The 23,158-nt window shown below is 41.2% G+C and overlaps 1 protein-coding gene across 2 annotated transcripts in view; it reads left to right on the top strand.

Annotated features, from left to right (window-relative positions):
• AGPAT3 (1-acylglycerol-3-phosphate O-acyltransferase 3) overlaps positions 1-23,158 on the top strand; it is a 69,205-nt gene that overhangs the window by 17,872 nt on the left and 28,175 nt on the right. The window contains exon 2 of one of the 2 annotated variants that reach the window (XM_035114788.2): positions 6,374-6,420. The exons of the other annotated variant lie outside the window; for it this stretch is intronic. The gene's annotated coding sequence lies outside the window, so the exon portion shown is untranslated. The remainder of the gene's footprint in view (positions 1-6,373; positions 6,421-23,158) is intronic. 2 annotated transcript variants of the gene reach the window in all.

The following is a 23,158-nucleotide window of genomic DNA, read 5'->3' as shown; positions in this document are numbered from 1 at the left end:
GTTTGTGCTCCAGAAGTTCTGCTAGGCCTACTGTATGCCTTTGTTTTCTGAAAAGTTTTTAGTTACCTCTTACGCACCATCGGTGTTTTTATTTGCTGTTGTTTTTATTTGCTGTTTTATTTGCTGTTGGTTATTTAGTCATTGGCTTCATTTCTAAGTAGGCTTCTGCAGATGGAAGGGACTGAGATCCTGCAGACAATCCCATCAGTGGGTGAAGCAATTTTTTTTAATGATTTCCCTTCCCCTTTTAGCCCCTTGCACCATATTTCATAAGAATCTAAGAATAACCCTGCTGGATCAGACCAAATGCCCATCTAGTCCAGCATCCTGTTATAACAAAGGCCAGCAAAATGCCTATGGGAAACCATTTTATACACAGCTAGAGACACTTCTGGTTGGCTGGTTATTGCCATGCTGGCCATGATCTCCAAAATAAATACTGTAAATAAAAATTGCTTGTATGGGCAACTGAATTCCATATGTTTCTGGAAAAAAATATTTCTTGCTCATTGCTAACTTTCTTTGGGGGGGGGCAGGAATATTGCACAACAGGTAACTAAAACCTCTTCAGAATACAAAGATTATAAAGGTAAAGGGGCCCCTGACCATCAGGTCCAGTCGTGTCCGACTCTGGGGTTGCGGCGCTCATCTCGCTCTATAGGCCAAGGGAACCGGCGTTTGTCTGCATACAGCTTCTGGGTCATGTGGCCAGCACGACAAAGCTGCTTCTGGCGAACCAGAGCAGCACACGGAAACGCCGTTTACCTTCCCGCCGGAGCGGTCCCTATTTATCTACTTGCACTTTGATGTGCTTTCGAACTGCTAGGTGGGCAGGAGCTGGGACCAAGCAACGGGAGCTCACCCCGTTGTAGGGATTCGAACCGCCGACCTTCTGATCAGCAAGCCCTAGACTCTGTGGTTTAACCCGCAGCGCCACCTGGGTCCCTTGAGATTAGTCCAAGCTAATCTCTTCACCCGTAAACAGGCTGTGATATTAGCAGCAGGCTTATTATTAGCAGGGTTCTACTTTTAGGTCTAACTGTTCCCAAATGTCTGGTTTGGGGCTAAAGTCTTGAACTGGGTGTATGAGAGCTTCACAATCAAGTACTGTAATTCATCTCCAGTTTATTATTGGCATTCTTGAAAGTGTGATTCCATTCATAGTGCGCAGCCCCTCGTGACAGAGTTACAGAAGCTAAACAGTGCAGTATATCAGTGCACCACTTGCAAAATTATGCTCACAGTAATGGAGTTCACACATCGTATGGGGAATATTTTGTGAGAGGAAAAGAAGTTTTAAAATAATATTTTACTCGTGATTCAAAGGAGCGAAGATTAATATTCAGCACCTGCAAAAGTCTCTGTGTAGCTCATGAAATTTAATAGATTGCTTTTCATTAGTAAATATGAGGAATGGTGCTTTGGTGTAGTCTGTTTGCTGACTAAAGAAAAGTAATTGTAATTTAACAATTCTTAAACTCATCTATAAATCTGCAAGCTCTTGTTTTGAGTTCATTCTTCATCATAGTTTTGCTGCTGCTGCTGCTGTTAAGCAGCTCAAGAGAGGATTCAAAGTTTGCCTGGCTTTGGCTACTTGAGTTTCAGTCTGTTTGGATAGAATACTTCCTTAGGTTGTAAAGAAAGGCCCTTGTAGATGTGTCTTTGCTACGGAATGTCTAGCTGTACATAATGTTCTTGTTAACTCAATTTCCGATAGATGTTAAGCACCAGATAACCAAATATTATTTTAACACTCATAAAGAATGTAAGTAAAATATTGATGAAACTTTCAAACACAGAGAAGGCAAAACTTAATCGCTGTTGTTAAAAAACCGCCTCTTCTGTAGACTAAAGAGAGGCCCTAATTATACTTTCAGTGCAAATGTTGCAATGACAAAAAGGACTCAATAAGAAAATAGAAGAAATTAAAAGTTACTTGATGCAAAATATATCAATACTTGCATATAATCAATGAATTTACTTGATATAATTATACTTTGATTTTGCACTGTGAAGAATAACTTTCTTTTGTCTGACAACATTCAGCTTCATTGTCTGTCTCTGAGTTTGAGTGTTATATGTATTCCTACAAACCATAAGAATGTGTACAGTTTGATACACATTAAAATAATGAAAAGAAATTGAATTTTCCCTACTTCTCTACTCATAACATTACACTTTCTCTTCCTATATTTTTTTTTTGGGGGGGGGGCAATTTGTGGTCCTTTAGCAGCAGGTGTCCGTGCTGGGTGCATTAGATAGTGAGCCATTCATCTGCAAATGCATACTCTTTTGAGCTATAGATATTATAGATATGTTATAGCCAACACTTTGCTTCAGTTCCTTGCGATACCTGTGCCATTTGAGTAAATGAGGCACATGCAGTGCAAAGTTCAATGTGATTAAGCTCACAAGGATAATTTTCCATATGATTTTGAGCCCCCTATCATTCAAAACATCACTCCCCATTTCTTTAAATTTCAATTTATTATTAGCCTTTCTCTGCTTGTAATTACATATTTTATTCAGATGCAAGACAAATTATTTGTTGCAGATCATGGAAAAAGTGACTTATGGGAAGATCAGGCAGCTTTTAAAAGGTTACTTGAGTAAAACATATTTTGTTGTTGAAACATCAAGAAATAGACAAACCATCTGATTTAAGTGCAGACTGCATTGGGAACCAAGAGGCTTGAAAGCAGAATACTAGGCCATCGCTACAGATAATTCCATGTAACTGGTGATGATGGGAACGATGATGGGCCATTTATGCTTTACACTAGTAATATTTTAGATAAAATTGCTTTAAGCAGAAGAGGGTATACCCTGTGTCTCTGCTGAGTTGTTTTTTAATATATATGTATATATAATAAAACTGTTCTGTAACCTCAGAGGTATTATTTGTTTCCCATGTGGGCTTTCAACTAATTAACACAGGGAAAACACAACCTCAAGTGGGTCTCAAGAGGACTATTATAAAAATAAATATTGTGGTAAGAAACTGTTGATGCATCTTGATCTGCGGCCACACAACCCTGGAGTAATCCACTCAGAATATCCTCTTCCACCTGGTCCTGTGCTTACAATTATTAATTCTGAAAAGAACACTCTGCACATGCACTTTCACCGAGAGACTGGGAAATGTCTCTCTTGCTTGTCCTTGTTATGAAGTTATGGAAGTGTGGCTAATGGTAAATAAAGGTCACTTAGGTAAACGCGGGTGGCGCTGTGGTCTAAACCACAGAGCCTAGGGCTTGCCAATCAGAAGGTCGGCGGTTCTAATCCCCGCGATGGGGTAAGCTCCTGTTGCTCATTCCCTGCTCCTGCCAACCTAGCAGTTCAAAAGCGTGTCAGAGTGCAAGTAGATAAATAGGTACCGCTCCAGCGGGAAGGCAAACGGTGTTTCTGTGTGCTGCTCTGGTTTCACCAGAACCGGCTTAGTCATGCTGGCCACATGACCCAGAAGCTGTCTGCAGACAAACGCCGGCTCCCTCGGCCAGTAAAGCGAGATGAGCACCGCAAACCCAGAGTCGTCAGTGACTGGACTTAACAGTCAGGGGTCCCTTTACCTTTTACCTTAGGTAAATAAGATCACAGTGCAAATGAGAAAGGCAGGAGGAGGAAAATGCTTTTGTAAACAATTAATTTTCTTCGCCTCCAAGTTGCCTCCTTTTCCTTTAAGTCTTTGCATAGGCAAAATGTTTGCTATTGTTGGATATCTCACTTTCATTAATACTGGATCCTTTGGGCCATTTGGGTGGTCTTTGTGCATTTAAGCTGTCTGCTTTTTCTTACACTGGACTTTGTTTCTCCCATCAGGCATTTAGACATTTATGCTGTGCCCATCAGATATTTTCTTTAAAATCCTATTTACGCTGCAAAATGGTTGTGTTTTGAAACTTCTTATGCCATCTGATTTCACATGTAAATGGATGTGATTGAAGCATGTCGGGTAAAAGCTGATGTTCCATTTAGTGAAGGATGGAACCACATGCAGGAATTGGTGGGATATATTCGGGGGGGGGGGTTGTTGCTTGACCCTTTCTCCCCAAGCTGATTCTCTCTGCACAGGCTCCACAGGCCACACATGCGCCACCAAGTTCATATTCATTTTTGTAGCCCAGTTTGAGGGGGGAGCAGTTCAAAAATAGCTTGAGGAGGAAATGTGCAGGAAACTAGTTACTCATCATATTTTAGAAATTGTGTAACATACAATTTGGAAAACACACACACAAATCCACCATTGTAATCTTTTACAACATTTAATGTAATCAAAGGCTGGCTAAATAGAAGTCCCGTGCACTGAGAGAAAACATTGAGATGGCCTTTTCTTTCAGTTTACACCAAAGCTTGTACATAGATTTTCCTATAAATTGTGGAATTGAACTATGAAACAGTTAAATCCTGGACTTGCATAATTAGTCTTCGTCAGCAGCATTATGCTTACTTGCCTTACTAACAGTCCAAAACAGTCTCACAAAGCAGACCTGTGCTGTTTTGTTAACTCTCGTATCAGCTGATCTGTACGTTAGCGCCTGGTGCTCAAAGGTTCAAAGCTGCTTTTTCACTGTATCCCTTCTACTGTGTGAGAAATTTCTGCTCACTAATAAGATTATGTGTTAAAGCAAGAATTTCTTCTGAATGGTAATCTAACAACAGTACTTTAGTCAGAGAAAACATTTGTTGAGAAATACAGTACTGTCAAAGAAACTTCGTTCCCAGAGAGCTACAGAGCAATCCTTTGTGGGTTGTTACAGAATTAAGGAAATAGAAATTCTTTGTTTCCATTATTTTCATCCATTATTGTTGTGTGACTTTATGGGTACTGATATTGCCTGAAGAAAGAGCTTTCAGTGAGATGAAGGCTGGGAGGAAGGTGTGATCCTTACAAACGTAATACATTCTAATCTTATCTGGATTCACTGTGTTCTTCTAATCATATGTAACCAATGTAAGAAGTGCTCATCTTTTGGAACTTCTTGTTGTGAACTGGGTGTTTTTTTAGGACTTTAGTCATATTGATTCATAAGAGAAGAAGAAAAACCACCTCCAAAATCCAGTTGGGAACCAACCAAAATATTACAAAATACTGTAGTTACAAACTTTAGAACTCTTTGTCAAGCAAAAGAAGCTACAGAAAGGAGGTGGTAGGATGAGGAAGAATAAAAAGCAAAGGAGTACAAGTTTCGTACATAGAGTCATTAATGTTCTTGATCACGTTATTTCACAATGTGGTGTGAGACTGAGGAAATTGGCTTGAAAGGCATGGTAACATTTCTTGCATGTATAATACGGAAATTGGGACTATTTAAACTACAGTAAACCAGTGAGAAAGATTGGAATGGTTGAAACATGTATGGGTATCAGTTATACATGAATATGCGTTATGAAGGAAGTTACTCATAATGATTTGCCTAGAGGGCCATCAGGGGTTTGCTTTTTTTGCATGCAGCATTTCATATATATTTATTTTGGAGTGGCTTATAAACTGTCCTTAAAATAAAATAAAAGACATTTGTAGTTATAAAAGTGCATTTTATGGGTTCTTAAGTGTTTGTATATATTTGAGTTTCACATTTCCTAAATATTATCTATTCTAGTTTATTGATTATCCTTTTGAGGTTTGCTGTTATGTTTGATTTCATTTTGGGTATTTTTCTCATTCTTTAGTGCACCACTAAGTACATGAAATTTCTGTGCATGAGAGCAAGTGTCCTTTTGTTATTTGCTGCCATTAAGAAATAGGTAGTGGTTCCGTATTTTTCCAGTACTCAAAGATCTCCAGTCTAGCTGCTGAATGTGATCCATGTCTTTACAAGAATAATAATCCTCATTGTCAGAAATAGGCTGAGGGAGCTGGCGCTTGCCCACAGACAGCTTTCCAGGTCATGCGGCCAGCATGACTAAATCACTTCTAGCGTAATGGAACACCATGACCAGAGCACACAGAAACGCTGTTTACCTTCCCGCCATAGCGGTACCTATTTGTCTAATTGCACTGGTATGCTTTTGAAGCTGGGACAGAGCAACGGGAACTCACCCCGGTCGCGCAGATGCTAACTGCTGACCTTCCAATAGGCAAGCCCAAGAGGCTCAATGGTTTAGACCACACTGCCACCTGCGCCCCTGGTGTCAGAAAAGCCTAGTTCTTAAGCATGTGTAATATCCTAATTCGTGACCTGTTTCTTTGATGCCACTAATAAAATTGGGCATTTTATAAAGGTGCCCACCATGGCATATGACAGAGTACTCACACTCCCATAGCCTTTCCAACAAAGATTTTAATCAAGGAAAAAAGGAAGATACTTTTCATTGTTTCCATAGCACACCCTTTCTTAGTCAAGAGTTGTCATTTTTCTTCTTCTTTTTTTAGCTATTGACTGGTGAAAACTCAAGACAGGATAAGCTGCTCCTGCAATGGTAACACTCCATTTTCTTCGTGATTTGTTAATTTATGAATTTGTTACCTGCTAGTTTCATGAGGAGCATTTTCAGGCTATCGCATCATTTGGGGGGGGGGCAAAGTCACAGAGCAAGACGTGTTTTCTGTCACTAGATAGTTTTATATTTTATTTATCTTCATGGATAGCACTTTTAGTTCCTTCCAGTTAGCATAATATATCTCAAAGAATTATTTTGAATATGGATAGATTTGAATAATGCTCTTTTATAGACGATGCACAATTTAGTTCTATGAAGGAGGCTCTGGGGAGGGAGAAACATTTGTTGTTCAAGACAGAGCAAACTAGACAACTCCCCTCTTCACAGGTATGTTTTTAGGTAGAATAGTTTTCTTGCAAGGCACAGCATATGGAGCTACCTTTTGCACCTGAAAGAGAGGTCATGGAAACTCTGTTTTTATGGACAATGCAAAGGCATCAGCTGAGAGCTCAATATCACATCTGTGGCATTTTTTATTTGCAAACTGGAGTATGCAATGGAGATTATGAAAATTGCTGAAGCAGAAATTCAATGACGTGCTCATATGGATATTGCCTGGAAGATGAGGGAAACAGGCCCAGTTTGATGTGCATATCCAGAACTGCATAGACTTCTGGTACTTCATTTCTTGAATCGCAGTTTGACATAATTTACATACTGGAAATTTTGCTAAATAGACTAGAAAATGCCGTTTCTTGAACGCATTCCTGATTGCACAGTTTATATTCTCAGTTATAGAAACAGCTCTTTTCTTTCTTTCTTTCTTAGAATTCTGCTTAGTCTCAATACTGTGAAGTCAAATTATTATTGAGAACATAATTGGCAACACAATATAGTTAATATTGATGTACTTTCTTAAAAGTACAGAAGCCAATCTATACTAATAGCAGCTTTTTATTTTAACTCCTTTCCCCTTCTGATATCCAAAGGTTTGGTATTACAGAATCACTATTAAATGTACAGTACTGTGATTTTAGACTTCTTAGAGATGTAATATTTCCCCAATGTCCTTGGCAAACTCATTACATTTATAGACTGAGTCCAGACTTGATGAACTTCAGACCCAGGTTTTTCTTCTGGGATGTCCACTCCAGTGTTCAGATTCTGAACAATGTAGGCATTTTAACAGGCAATGCCTACTCTGTTTGAAAACAACTAGCACTGATTGCGGTTGATCATGATTTTGAAAGTGTATGTGCCAAACATCTGGTCACAGATGTCTGCACCACCTTTAGTCTCATTATAAAAAAGAGAATGATCACAGGCTTCAATTTGTTGTTTGAAATTACTGCATCTTTATATGTTGAAGAAAGGAGAATAACTATTCTTTTCCTTCTTTGGCAGATAGCTTTACAAGTGTTGAATCATTTTCAAAAAAAACATGTTGTGTTCATGCTTCTGTATTTGTGGAAACTCTTAAGGGGTTTTCTCGTATTTTTCCCAACTGTATCAGCCAGTCAGGTTGCTTACTAGCTGATCTGTTGGCTAGTGCCATGCTGCCGAAAAAGTAATCAGTTCTGTTTCAGCCAGAATTCTGTAAATGCAGCATTAATGTCTTAACCATGGTTTGGCCTAGGGTTTGAGCTGCTGGGGCACCTTTTTCCTTCCCCACCCATATGTCTGCATCGTAAACATATGTTGTTTTCGAATTGCAACACATCCACAATTCAATGGAGCTTACTTCTACATAAGTGGATAAAGGATTGCAGTCTTAACCAATAATGTGTGCATAACTACTGCAGAAGATAAAAACATCCTTTTTTTAAGAGACTTAAATGTTTATAGTAGGGCAGGCTGTGTGTGGTCCTGAATGAAATGGGGGTAAGTATGACTCTGTATGTCTGCATTCACACCCTCATCTTTTCTGGGCTAGGGAACAGCGCGAACCCTTGCTTCATCCAGTCTTCTCTACAAGACAAATCCCTGATGCAATTTTAAAAGATAGGCTACCACTTACATAAAGACATCTTGGGCTCATGGAATATCTGACCATAGACAAATAATTAATAAGGCACTAGGCAAATAATAGATTTTCTTTGACTCACATCCCAACTGTACTGTTCTTTAACATAATAGAATATTATCCTTCTTTGTTCTTTGCTTATCCTGTGGTTTGTCCAAGAAGCTCAAGTAGGATTATGGTTCACCAGTTTATAGGACTTAAGAGTTATTCCTCCCTGTTTTTTCTTTTCAAAGCCCTTCTGTTTTTTCTTATGCCCTGTTTCACTTTATGATACTACTAATAATAAATCTCTCTGTGTGTATATAGCGTTTTATATTGAAAGAACTACAGTTTTCAAGATTTCTGTTACTTTATTTTGAAATAGTAGATTTTACTTTAAAAAATGTCTGGGATATGTATGTATGTATGTATTTCTTTTCCAATCCTCTGCCATTCCTCCCCACCATACAATGTGATATATTCTTGTGCATGGCAATTGGCCTTAAGGCGATTATTGGATTAGGGCAAAGACTCAGTATGTCAACACTGACACTATCATTTATTGCAAGGTATTTACAATTTTATTCACTTATGCCCATGTTACATTAATTTCTTTGGTGCTGGAGCTTTAAGAACTTGGGTGGTTTAACAAGATGCCTCTGTGACAAGAGGAGAAGATACTAGCCCGTCTCTTGTTGCCGAGGAAGCAGCTTTTAAGTAACAGCAATGTTTCCCGATTTACCACAGTGTGCTTTTGTCATCATAATCCTTCCTTCTTGTCAAGACTGATTTGTTCTTCAAGCAAGGGACTGTCATCTTCCTGTTTTTCCCCCGTGGCTTTCCCCCCCTTCCCCCGCCACCACTTACTTGTTTTGTGGAAGCAAAAGTGAATTTGAAAGATGTTGGCAAACCAGTCGGGAATATGTTTGTTAGCTGGAGTTTGTGCGACGCTGGTTGCCCTGGCTTTAGCCTATTACCTGTACTGGTAAGTAGCAAATTACGCAACAAGTTCTGTGGGTTTCTTTTCCTCTTCATAAGGCTGGGATCACATGTCTTTTTGAGAACTTTGCTTGTATCAAATGTGGTTTTTAGTACAGTAGCTTGTAACTTTAGATCGATCTTCCCCTTCTTCACAGTAGTACTTATTATTTGTGGAGCTCAGGTGTTTTGAGAAATCTTTTGTGATGAAATGGAGGATAAAATATCATAGAAGAAGTCTGGCTTTTTAGCCTCCTATTGCTGTTTACAGATTCTTATATCCACACTGGCCTTGAGTCTTTTTGTTTACTACTAGCTACATAGGTGAACTGTAATATCTGCCTTAGGATGTTTTATAGAGATGAAGGAATTTGGATTGTTTTTATTCTTCTCTGTAGGGCTCCTTCTGTATCTAACCAAAGTTATTGATGTTGTAGCAAGAGAAACTATTCCAGTGCATATTGTGGGTGTAGAGAAACTGATAAAAATGGCAATCCAGTAGGAATGGGAATACCTTTGTTCTCCTGAAACTTGTAGGCGTACACTTCCACCTAAACTGCGCCCTTTGACTTTGTCTTCAGGGAATGTGAGAATGTGAATTTCCATATTTAGTGACCTAGGCCAAACAGTATATTGAAAAATACTGAAAGTAGGGCATCGTATTACACTTGTAAGCTTTACTTAAAACCAAAAGTGGAAAATGTTCTGCTGTCTATAAGTTTGATCAAATTAAAGCAATTTTAATTGGGTGATATCTAATCTTAGCCATAATCAGAGGAAACCCAATGAAAGCAATGGACTTAAATAACCTATTTCCATGAGGCATAATCTAAGGATGGGCAAGTAAATTTCCACTCATGCAACAGGATTTTCTGTGCCTCTCCATACCCTCCTCCCAAATCTGTTATGGAGGGTTCCCCAACATAGGACAATGTCTGGGAGGCCACAGAGGGGATGAAAGAAAGGCAAAGGCCCACTGCATGATCAGAAGCTCTTCCAGTCACCCAAGGATAGCATCAAATGCAGCTCATTGATATCCATGTGTCTTCTGTGAGTATGGCTTAAGTGGATACCTCTAATTATTTCAATCATTATATACCTCAGAACATGGAGACAGGAGTCTTCAGTTTAATTTGGCTTTTGTAAGTACTCTTTGATTCTCAATGTTTAGATTCAAGAGAAACATACAATGCTGTTGCCAAGTTTTTTTTATGTCACCACTAATGACTGGGCAATCCAACAAAAGCCGCTCTTTTCGTAGCCACCAACTTTGGTAGTGTTTCAGTCCGAAACCCATGCACAAGAAACCCAGTTTCTATAGGAATGTTTGAGAGTGTGTGTTCCTTTTTAAAAATACTTGAGATTTTCTGCCCGTGTAGCTCTCAGCTCTTTTCAGTCAGGATGAACTGATCAGATGACACCAGAGATTGCTGACTACCAGCTTTGCATATTGGGAGATTAACCTGGTTTTGCTGTTATTCTGCCAGTGGTCTCTTGCTCTCATTGAGGTCAAAGCAGCCTACTTAACTATAGGAAACAACTCTCTCAAATAACTGAGACTAAGTTAGGTAAAAATATGGATCTCACAGTTTCTCAAAAAAAATGAGGAAGGCAATGTTATACGTGTGAGCCTCTCCATGCACTGAGCCTCTTGCTTCTTGGATGCAGAAAGAGTCTTGATGGTGTTGGTGCTGCAGTTAGGAAATAAGCCCTACACTGGGTCTTGCCTGTTGCTTACTTTTGCAGTCCTGGGCAAAATATATTTCTATTCTCTTAGGCCTATAAAACAGGGATGGGAAACCTGTGGCCCTCCAGGTGTGATGGCACTAGAGTTCTCATCAGCTGCAGCCAAGGTGCCCAGTGCTCCCGGATGATGGAAACTGTAGTCCAGCAACATCTGGAAGGCTATAACTTCCTCATCCCCAATTAAAAACATGGCATTATTTTTCATTATTGATACTATGTCACATTTTATCTGCTGCTTAACTTTTCTCTGACATTTTATTATTTGTACGTATCTTTGTGGTTCTGATATTTCATTGCAAGCTGTCTTGGGAAAGTCATTTGGAGAGTGGGGTGTAAATCCCACAAATAAATGAACACATTTTTAGGGAATGAACTGTGAAGCACAGGGCAGAAGCTGGATTGGGTTATTTTCTAGATAGGGCCGGCTCTAGGGGTAGGCTGGGTGGCGCGGGGCGGCAGGGGGGCGCTGCATGTCGAAGCCGCGCGGAAACCACGCTGCGCCCGCCCACCAGCCGTGGGAAGAAGCGGGGCGGAGGCGCCGGAGCGATCCGCGCACCACGGTGCCAGGGCGCCTGACCTGCTTAAGACGGACCTGTTTCTAGAAATGAGGAAAGGTACTGTGGTATTCTTCTGGTCAGGTAGCAACAGCCAGGTTTGGGCTATATATTACAGGGCTGGAGAAAACTAGCCCTCCAAATGCTGTTGGACTCCATATCCCATCTGCTTCATGCGGCCTGGTCAATGAGCTGATAGCTTGATAGCTCAGTCGGTAGAACATGAGACTTTTTATCTCAGGGTCATAGGTTTGAGTCCCATGTTGGGCAAAAAGATTCATGCATTGCTGGGGGTTGGACTGGATGATTCTTGTGGTCCCTTGCAACTCTACAGTTCTATGATTACCTGTGGTCAGGGTGGATGGAAGTTGAAGTCTATCAACACCTGGAGGCCCATAGGTTCCCAGCCCTGATGGATTGTATCCATAAGAGAGGAGCAGGAGGAGCAGTTGATAAGGAAATGCTCCTAATTCTAACAGCTATGTGGTCGTTTCTGACTACTCTTGGAGAGCAACCCTGTGAGTAATGGACACTAGGAAGATGCCGCGAGGAATCTAGCAGGGCTTTTGCTCTGCAGAATCTTGAGACTCACAAGGGACACAGAGAAGGTCACAAATCGGAACTGACACTCTTCACACCTGCAGAGGTTCTAGTTACAATAAGGATTTGATTCAGGGAGTTGATGGTGTCCTGTCAGCTTGGAACATGCTGAAACGCCTCTAGGACTAGCCAAGTAGTTGACAACTAGATTAGTCTTGTTCACATTGATCAGTTACAAATGGGAACAATTCCAAGAAATGGTACATGACCTAACCTTCCATTGAGGTTGTGCAGAGCATTGGAGGATAACTAAATTAAACCTTTTTCAGCAGTTGGTTTGTTTTTTGTGCTGTGTTGTAGACAGGCATTTATTATTTGCCATTTTGCAAGTGTTTTCCCACCTCCCAAACCCATTCCTTTATAGCAGTGATGGTGAAACTTGGCCCTCCAGCTGTTTTGGGACTACAATTCCCATCATCCCTGGCCACTGGTCCTGTTAGCTAGGAATGATGGAAGTTGTAGCCCCAAAACAGCTGGCAGGCCAAGTTTGGCCATCACTGCTTTATAGACTGAGAATTATTGCATTTTCAGATTGCAGTTGGAAGAAATGGGGAAGGAGTTAGAGAGAGAGAGAGAGACAGACAGACAGACAGACAGACAGACTGCAGAGCATCATATGGAAATATTTTAAAATGATTAGTTGTTTGCATTTTGTATAAGGGCAATTTATAGAGAGCATACATTGGTTAGTTTTAGGTTAAGACCCTTGACTATTCCCATTTTATCTATGTTTGTATTTTCAGTTTGCATGCTTGGAATATTTTAAGAACTCTTAAAGAGGAGCAGTTTGATTGGATCAAATGGTTATCCTATGTGCTGCTTGCTAACCTTTATATACTTTATATACTATTGTCACTTGTACACTATGTATATCCAGGCAATCACTTGTCTTGTTTCTCCCAGTTTATCAAATTTTGTTTGACTTTCCTTTTTAAAAATAAAAATTATTTATATACAGTACAGTAGTTGCCTCTCAAATGGAAAAGCCTTTGTAGTTCTACAGAGAGTAATTGAGTTTATAACCTCTTGGCTTTTATATTCTTTGGGCCAAGGATTATAATTTTGTGCACATTTTTTTACTGGACTTGGGGAAATGAGAGCTTGGCCAGATTTGACCTCTGAGTTCCTGCACCGTGTGAATACTCTTGAATAGAAGTGTTGATATGACCCCCTTTTAAGAACTTGTTATTGCTAATGATAGCCTTTTGACCTGTCACTTAACAGTTAAAATAAACCTTCCTGATTGTATTTACAGCTTGTTCCTTCCAAATGGTCTGAGGTTGATAACAGTACTAAAGTCAGAATTTGATGAAATGTGAAAATATAATTAGAGAATTATTGTGTATACATATGTACACAGAGGAATTCAACCTAATGGCATGGCAATCGTTCCCATCAGCATGAGCATTTTACCTTGACAGCTAGCACAATCCCCCCTTTCCTTCCTTCACATGCTGTTCTGGGGGTTCTTCTGACCTCCCCAGAGCCAGTTGGGGGCACACTGGGGGTGCATGGGATGAGGAGGGGGGAAATCCCCATCACACTACTGGAGGGCCTTTATTTTATTAGTTTTACTGGTAATTATGCTAGCACTTTTCTTTTAATTTCTAACATCACTTTTACACTGCAGTTCCTATTGCGTTATGGAATTGTGGCTTTTTGATGGATATATTGCCTAGCTGTGCTAAATTTTAAATGGTGGGAAAGTACTGTATGCCAGAATACCACCTCAAATTTCACCATGTGAAATTACAGTGCAAAGCTCCCATGATTTTATGAGTTAAAAGGGTTGTAAACAGTTTTGTTTTTTTCTGGAAACAAACTAACACAGAAATTACTGCTAAACTTCCACTAGACTTCCAGAAGCAGCTTTTACATCTTGAGGAAATATAATATAAAATTCAGAAATTAGTAAGTAAGGAATTGCCTGGAAGGTGAAATAAAGTCCCTTCTGAATGCAGCCTGAGATTGTAAGCCTCATTAACTATAATGGTTGCATTCAGCTGGAATAATAAACCATGGCTTATCATGTTGGAGACAAGCCTAACCTCTCTGCAAGCTCATGCATTCTACCCCTCTCCTCTGGTATGCCTCTTAGGAGGAGATTGGAAGGTTTCAGACCCAATCTTCAGTTAACTACAAGTTTAACACTACATTTGAATCTTCATCTGTGATAATTCTTCACTCTTTTGCTGAGAAACTTTCTTCATAAACCACAGTTTGAAGTTGGTTTGATTCAAATTCTTGCCAAGGTTGTTTGGTTCAGTTATCATGACAAGCTGTGTTTAAACCAATACTTAGGAACCAAAGGTTCCTGCCTTTTCCTGCCTGTGCCAGAGAGAGGCTAAGTGTGACTTAATTCTGAGCAGAGATGCACCAAATTGTGGTGGGGGGAAATCAAACATCTGGCTCTCTCTGGAGTGAAGCCTCACATAAGATTCATTGCCCATCAAACCATTCAAATATAACATTTACAAAATAATCTTATGATCGCTGTCCATTTTTAAAAAAAAGTATTGTATTGAGTAGCCATTTGTGGTTATGTGAAGCACAGATTTCTGTATCTCTTTACAGTCAGGACAGATGGAGATGCTAAATAAATGAGCAACTTGCTCATTCAGTTGGGATATTGATAGCCCCAAATGCAGTTGTAGGTTACCACAGAAGACAGTTCAATGTACTGCTGAGGACTGTTCTCTTAATAGATTTGGCGGGAGCTTGAATGCTTTGAACTAGATGGTGCTGTGCCTGTGCGCGCCCACCCACTGGTTTGGTTCGTATAAGGCAGCCCTGCTGCCAATAAAACCTTAGATTCTTGGCTGCAATGAGCCTTACTGATTTTCCAAACAACAACTTATACTTTTGAACTGCAGTGCTTTCAGAATCTCCCTGGGGTGGCTTTTTAAACATGGACGGGAGTAGGCTAACAATAGTTTTACTGGCAAGGAACTCTGGGAACATACCACTATTTTGTCCCCTGGGGGAGGGGAAACCAATTTGGTGTCCTCCAGACATTGCTGGGCTACAACTTCCATCATCCTTGGCTGTTGGTTATGCTCAGAAGTGGTTGATGGGAGTTGGAGTCCAACAAAGTCTGCAGGGTACCACATTGCCTACTTCTTAGGTGTATGCCTTAGCTTAGACTGAGGCATACGACAGTTGGAAGGAAAACTGATCAGGGACGGTGTGTATCTTATTTAACTTGAGTTGGCTTTCTGAAATTCCCTTTTCTACACAACTATTTGGGGGTGCAGGAGCTGTCTCCTCTTTTGCACCTGGCCACTTTCTTCTGTGTTTACAAGAAGAAGATTTTGTGAGCACCACAGCTTCTGAACAGACTGGAGCAAATGGGAATACAATATTTGTTTGAGGGGGTAGGGAATGGGAAACCTAAATTCAGTCACATAAGATAGAATTCTTACTAGTATTTTTATCTTAATTTGGATTGTTGCAGTGAATTACCGTATATCCATGTGTATTTTTGGCAATGGAACCTGTTCCGTTGTAAGTGTGTATTAGGACTGCAGTTCTAAAACTGCAGAGCAAGGTGTAAAACGTAGACTACTAAAAATTGCATCCTTTACCAAAAAGGTGTCTTAAAGAGCAAAATCTAGCCTCTGCCTCAGGTGGAAGAGATCTCCTGAGTGAGTACTGCTCAGCCAACAGACACCCAAATCCATGGCCAGTCAGATGCTCCCTTCAAAGTAGGGAACGATTTCTAACCTTGTGTGATGCCAAACTCCACAGGTGTGTCCGAGCCAACAATAAGCAATTGTTTGATATGCATTTGTTAGCAGGGTCCATTTCATATGTAGATGAAATGCAGAGAGCAGGAGCCTGGTTGAAATTTGATTACTGTAGTTAGTTGCCAGGAATGCTAAACTTTCTGGCACAATAGGCATAGCTTGATCAACAGGGGGTGTACAATAGAGGTCAGTGTGCAAAGTACAGAGAATTTAATATGCCCATTTTTTGCTCATCTGCATGGGTTTCCTATTCACTTCAGTGCTAGTGATTTATCTTTAAAATTTTAAATAGCTTAGATCTGTGTATCATAGGGAGTGACTTTCTCCCTTGCATTTTTCCCCATCCCCCACAATTTTCTGTATACCTTCCTATTGTGAGCCTAGATTAAGGAGGAGAGAAGTGTCTAAATTTTCCCTCCATTTGGTGAATTTCTACAGCTGTTGGTATTTGATGTATTGTCTTTGTGAGTTTGATCCAGTCTAGTTGGTTGACTTTAGGTCCCACTGAAATCAATTAATCATTTTGTATACTTTGTGCAGAAAAGGATTTTGTAGAGTTGGAAAGGTTCAGGAAAGGGCAACCACAATGATCAAGGTTGCAGGAAAGGTTGTAGCATTTGGGGCTTGTTAGTTAAGAGAAAAAGCGAGTGAGAGGCTACATGATAGAAGTTTGCAAAATTATGCATGGCATAGGGAAAGTGGCTAGAAGGAAGTTTTTCTCCCTCTGATAACACCAGAATTCATGGACATCCAATGAATCGGAATATTCAGAACAGATAGAAGTACTTCTTCATATGGCACATAGTTAAACAATGGAAGGTATGGCTTTAAAAGACGATGGCTTCAAGTGAGGATAAGATTAATTCAGCAGCCACATGCCATGATGACTGCTCTGCCTACACAGACAGAGGCAGTATGCATCTGAATACCATTTTCTGGAAACCGCAGCAGGAGAGGATGCTGCTGTGCTCAGGTCCTCCCTTGCAGATGCCCTACTGGGAGAACAGGATGCTGGACTAGATGGACAGCTGATCTGATCCGGCAAGCTCTTCTCATGGTTTTATAGATTCTTTTTGTTACTTCAGAAGCATAAGAGGCCTCACTCACACCGGAACATAAAGTTGTGCTTAACTGACACAGTCTGTATTTGTGCAGGTAGATCTCATCATATACAAGGGTTACGTTTGCAGCTAACATGCGTGTAAGAAAAATTGCACAAGGCCAGAACAACCCCTGGAATGGCCCTGTGTGACCATCCCTACCTGTCTGAAGCTGGCGCTGAATGGGCCTTGTCCCACAAAGTGGAGAGCTTTTTAAACCATGCTTTCCAGGCTCTGGGAAGGTAACGAGGCCTCTGGATGGGCCTGCAAGCTTTAAAAGCCCCCTGTGGGGTCGTTTCATGAACTCATGAGAGCTTCCCTCAGAGTCTCATGTGGCCTTTCCAGCTCTTTCCATGGCATGAAAGTCCTAGGTGGAAACAGCTTTTTAAGCCCCTTCTCAGCCTTGCTTTCCAGGCTTTTGGAAAGTCACATGAGGGCTTCCACTAGATCTCGGACAGCCCTTTCAGGGTTCCCCCCTGCTCTCCGACCCCTTTTTAATTTCAAATTTTCTGAAAAACCATTTCCTGTAAAACCAGCATAAGATGAGATCCACCTCTATTGTTAAATCACTTTGAGATGTTTTATATCAAGCAATTCATAAATAGAATTAAACAAACATATAATTCCTATCCGTGTGTTGAAACTCTTTCACAGCGTATGTGGAACAAAATAGGCACCGTTCAGAATGCGTGGCGTTAACTGCAGTTGTCTTTTTATGTCCTGTCTTCTACTTTGTCTTGTTGCTGGAATCCGCAGAAGGAAAGAATAGTGCTCCGGTCCTGCTTGCAGGTGTCCTGTAGGCATCTAGGTGGCCACTGTGAAAACAGGATGCTTGATTAGATGGGCCATTTGGCTTGAGCCAGCAGACTCTTCTTAAGTTCATATTTGTCTTCAAGGACTCTCTCCCTGCCCCTCCTGACCCTGTGCAGTTTGGCTTTGTCTTCAGCCTGCCAGCTAAGCACACACAGTTGGGTTGCTTGGTTTTGTTTGTTGCAATTCAGTCCCATTCAGCTAATCGGCTTATTGTTTGAGCTGGACATATTTGGGTACACCACTGTTAATTGTTGCAATAGCATTGAAAGGGGAAAGCAATGTCCCATCTTAGATCTTATTGTACATATATGGAGAACAGCAGCTCAGAATAAAATTTGGCATGGTCTAAATTGCCTGCACGCTGGTTTGAACGGGAAAAGTCAAGTTAGGTGGAAATTGAAATGGGGAGTGCCATTTCTAAATTGTAGACCATGGTCAAAATCAAACATGCTGTGAATTATTGTAATCCCGTTGAAGATACAATTTAAAGAAGAAAAGCAGATTATTATTGTTATTTATTAAATTTCTGCACCGCTCTTCATCTGAAGATCACAGGGCGGTTGTGATTTTAAAGAGGAAATAATATGGGGGGGAAATTGAGAAATACATTTGTGGCAAAAAGGGGGTAACTTGTCAGCTCCATTGACATTTTCCTTGGCAGTTTCTTTTAAATTCTCAGCTTTCTGGGTAAATCAGTTTTACTGTTAGAAATGAGGCCATTGTTGTTGAATGGCTGCCTAATAAGATACCTGTGAAGGTAAACTACCCTGGAAACATATTTCCAGATTTTAAACAGATTTTAAAAATAAATTTAAACAGCAGTGGTATAATTTAAAAGACAGCTATGTGATTTGTACAGTTAACTTTCCTAACCATAAACATTCCTGCTTTGAGCAACATAAAAAAGGATGTCTTCAATGGTCATAGATTTTTAAAAAAGCATGCTCCAAAGAAACACGACAGTTGGCAAAGTTTTGATTGGCTCGTTTTGACTGTCTGGTTCTTTTTTGCCTGATTTTTTTCTTTTAAACCACTGAATCTATATACAGTGGTACCTCGACATACGAATGCCTCAACTTACGAAGGTTTTGACTTACGAAGTCGGCAAACCCGAAAGTGTTTTCGCCCCGCGCGCGTTCTGTGCACGTGCAAAATTGCGCTTCGCGCATGCGCACAATGGATGCTTCGGCAACCTAAGGCTTCAACTTACGAAGAGCGTCGCGGAACGGATTGCCTTCGAGGCACCACTGTGTATATAAATGTAGGCATTGCGCGTGCGGAGGTCACAGCCTTTCTCCGTAACTGCTGAACCGTAACGTAACAAATTTGGCCACAATGTTCCATGTCCATCAGGGAATGATCTTGCATTAAAATTTCCCCAAAAAACCACACCTTTCACACCTAAAATAATGATTAAACACAAAAAAGTGGCACCCAAATTAGACGTCACCACCAGAAGCTCTGAAAACTCCAGCAGCATCCAATAGAAAGGCAGATTCGCACCCTGCCGCCTCCAAAGCTGCGCCGCCAGATGACATCACAAAATTCCACAGCAACCAACTGAAAAGAGTCCTTTTGCAGCAACAAGGCTTAGCTTTTTCAATAGGCTGCAGCATTGCCAAGCAGGGAAAACTGAGTAGGCCGCACCATTCAGTAGGCCACAGGCAAAAACACACAGAATAGGGCCTTTCACAATGGGGGGGGCACAGGGATGAGGCACAACAAAGGGAGGGGGGAAACACATAGCCATGGGGGGGAGGGAGAACCCTGAGACAGCCAAAGCAGTGGGGGGTGGGTTGGGACCATACCTGCCAAGTCTCCCGCTGAAAAATGCGGGATCAGCAGCGGCGCGGCACCAGAGGTTGTGTAGAAGCAACTTCCGGGGCCGCTCTTCCCATGTGGGCACCGGAAATCGGGCAGAGTGGCACCGGAAGTCACTTCTACGCATGCCCGGCGGCCATCTTGGTGGTGGCCGCATGGCGGTGGCCAGCAGAACAGGGAGATCCTGACATACCTAACTAAGATGCCAAAGCATAAACATTACAGCTGCTGTATAGAAATATGATAGTGGTGGCTTCACTGTGCATTTGATCACATAAAAAATGCACTGAATCCTGTTCCAGTTTGATCTCTTCACAAACTTTAGTTCAGAAGATCCTCAGACTGAAATTTAATATTGGGTTGATCACATTATGAGGCTTGTGATTTATAGAGCAGAACCATCTTTTGTTACCGTAACTGGTATCCCAGAATGAAACTCATTATTACTTTTGTATTTACTTTAAATCACACATGCTTTAGTAAAATTAACTTTTCTCAATCCACTGTTGCTTCTTAATCCAGAACTACAGTATATCTGCCTTATCTTTGTACTGTACTTCCTTGGGTTAGTTTTATCTATCCCCATTGGATTCAATCCTGGCAAATGTAATGCTTTTTCTTTAAAACCTGCCCCTCCCCACATCCCCTCAGTGTATGTACAGTACTTTGAACCACTTTCCTTCCTATAAGAAAGGAAATAGGATATTCTCAAGTATTATTATTTCCTGCCCATTCCAAAGGGCTTCTTTAGAACTTTGAAAACTAATAATAGTAATACAATTTTTCCATTAAAAACACATATTACTTGATAGAGGAAGCACTCCAAATGTACCAGTTTCCTTAGGTGAATGAGTTGTTGGTATATAGCCACTGTCTCTGAAGCAAGCCTCTTAACTTGGTTTTAGCAGTGCCTTGCAAGGTGATTTGAAGTCTTGACATGAGGACATCAAAGTGCTTTACGCCAGATATCATTGTGATGCCTGCTTTACTAAATGTCCTTTTTTGCTGCTTTTTATGTTCGACGCGGGTCTAAACCACAGAGCCTAGGGCTTGCCAATCAGCAGGTTGGCGCTTTGAATTCCCGCAACGGGGTGAGCTCCCGTTGCTCGGTCCCAGCTCCTGCCCACCTAGCAGTTTGAAAGCACGTCAAAGTGCAAGTAGATAAATAGGTACCGCTCTGGCAGGAAGGTAAATGGCATTTCCATGTGCTGCTCTGGTTCGCCAGAAGCGGCTTAGTCATGCTCGCCACATGACCCAGAAGCTGTACGCCGGACATGACCCAGAAGCTGTACCCCAGAGTCGTCCGCAACTGGACCTAATGGTCAGGGGCCCCTTTACCTTTACGTCGGCATGTGCTCTGTGTTGTCAGCTCTTCAAGCCAGAAATACTTGGAGAATCTATGTAAATGGCCAGTTGTTTGGTCCACAGTGAGGTTGATAGTAGTTCATTCTTTGTGGATCATTCATAGAATTGTAGAGTTGGAAGGATAAGGCTATCTTGAGTACTTGTCGTGATGTCTACGTGCTGAAATGGAAAAATCAATGCCCAGAAATTACAGCTTAATACACGGATTCAAGAACTTAACCTATTAGACTTCCTCCATGATTTGATTTGAACATTATTGACATTAACAAGAATATTTCTTTCTAATCTAGCGGCCAATTCATTCCTCTGCCCTGTGAGAGAATGGCAGCACAACAGAGCAGTATTCATTTCAGAAATATCAAATTGTTTGGGAATTATAAATGTGTAATGGTGTGAGGAAGTAACTAATTATGCTAGATTGCTGTTGCGTCTTGTTCACAGAGCCTTCTGTCAAGTTAGCTGGCTTGTTTTTTGTGGTGTAACTTACCCACATGTGTGGGCAACTGTGCCTTCTTCTTACCCAGTTGCTGTTTGCTTCTTGTTTCTGGACTTTAAATAGCATATCCAAAGGGAGCAGTCTTGTCTGTTGAAAAGTGATAATTTTGGTGCTAAGTGCCAGGACTGCTTGATCATCATCAAGAGATAATTTCCTGCTAGTTGAAAAAAACAGCACAATCCTTGGCATGCTTACTTGGAAGTAAATTCCACCATGATCCCTAATAAGTGTGTTTAGGGTTACAGATACAGGTTGAAATTATGTAGGTAGTGTAGAAAGCAAAAGGATCCTTACATTATGTAATGAAAATTTATATACAGGTGTGTGTCCCCCCACTTAGGCAGGGGTTAGTTCCGGTCCCCCGAACACATAAGTGAAATTGCATAAAATGGGGTGTACCCTCTAAAAAGCCTCTAAACACCCTCTTTGCTGCTCTCTCGCCAATCTATATAAAAATACTGTATCCCAAAATACAACCAGAATTGAAGCTCTGGGGCTGGCAGGAGGCTGGAGTATGTGCAGGAAAGTAGCAGCTGCTGTGATACCCTGCACATCAGCTGTTAGGTGGGGAAGCTGAGCAGCCTAATCAAAGCCCCACTGCACCTCTGGTCTCTTCCCCCCCACCCTCACTGATGTCCTTTTTGGACTCCAGGGAAGGTCTCCTCATGAGCCACAAGGACTCTCCAGCTCTCTCCTGTCATTTCCAGGTTTGAATTTATTTAACTATTTCTTGGCAATATGCATGTATGTGGTCACATGAGAGTCGATCACGTGTAAGTGGGGGGAAGCCTGTACACTATCTATCTGCCTATCTACCTATCTGATATAATTTATTTCATTGGCATCTGAATGAAAGTAGCTCAAATGGGGACAAACTGGTTTGGATTCTATGATAAGCAAACTTAAAGAAGTTCAGAGTGGAATGTTGCCTATACCATCCTCCCTGCAGCTACTTCTGCCTTCTCTAGAATGTTGGAGGGGGCTTCTAAATAATAGAGGATTTGGCATAGGGATTAGGGTTCTGGGGTAGGTGGAAATCACACAAGATTGGGCTTGGATCGTAAGGCACTCACGGAAGTACTGTCCTGGGCTGGGATGGAGCCCATGGGGCAAGAGAACAAGGCAGAAGCTGCAGAACCACAGAGTGTTCTGTGCCCAACAAAGGTAGAAAGCAAATTGAGCCCCTTTAAGCTCCTACTTGCATGGTGGAGAATTTGGATTCTTAAGGGGCCAACACCCTGATCTGGACAGCCACTCCTGTGATTTATAGCCTACTACCTACCAGGTCTTGATTTGGGCTCTCGGCATAGCTGCCAAGTTTTCCCTTTTCTCGCGAGGAAGCCTATTCAGCATAAGGGAAAATCCCTTTAAAAAAGGGATAACTTGGCAGCTATGGCTCTCGGGCTCACAGGAGGGTCCATGAAGGTTCTGGCTCTGTGGCTGGTTGTCATGTGTGATACTGTCAGGCTTAGGCTCAGTGGTCCCTTAATCTCCAGCAGCAAGGTACTCTACAATTTATTTACTCTGTGTTGTGATCATTGCAGGACTCTTGGGTC

The sequence above is a fragment of the Zootoca vivipara genome, chromosome 4, assembly GCF_963506605.1.
Source record: "Zootoca vivipara chromosome 4, rZooViv1.1, whole genome shotgun sequence".
Lineage (NCBI taxonomy): Eukaryota > Metazoa > Chordata > Lepidosauria > Squamata > Lacertidae > Zootoca > Zootoca vivipara.
The sequence above is the reverse complement of the archived record's forward strand: the minus strand, read 5'-3'. Positions and strand labels throughout refer to the sequence as shown.